Here is a 317-nt window from a genome sequence, read left to right as displayed (position 1 = left end):
GACCTGCGACTGACTCTCCCAGCTGAACTTGACCTGCGACTGCCTCTCTCAGCTGAACTGACCTGGCTCCCAGCCTGAACTGACCTGGGCTCCCGCCTGAACTGACCTGGGCTCCCAGCTGAACTGGACGGCTGCCTGGGCGTCCCATGCTGAACTGACCTGGGCTCGCCAGCTGAACTGACCTGGGCTCCTGCTGAAACTGACCTCCGCACGATACTGACCTGCGGCTCACAGACTGAACTGAGGCTGGCTTCCCTGCTGACTGATCCTGGGCTCCCAAGCTGAACTGACCTGGGCTCGCCTGCTAGAACCTGACC

Source organism: Salvelinus sp. IW2-2015, unplaced genomic scaffold (assembly GCF_002910315.2).
Source record: "Salvelinus sp. IW2-2015 unplaced genomic scaffold, ASM291031v2 Un_scaffold2117, whole genome shotgun sequence".
Taxonomy (NCBI): domain Eukaryota; kingdom Metazoa; phylum Chordata; class Actinopteri; order Salmoniformes; family Salmonidae; genus Salvelinus; species Salvelinus sp. IW2-2015.
This window is presented reverse-complemented; position numbering follows the sequence as displayed.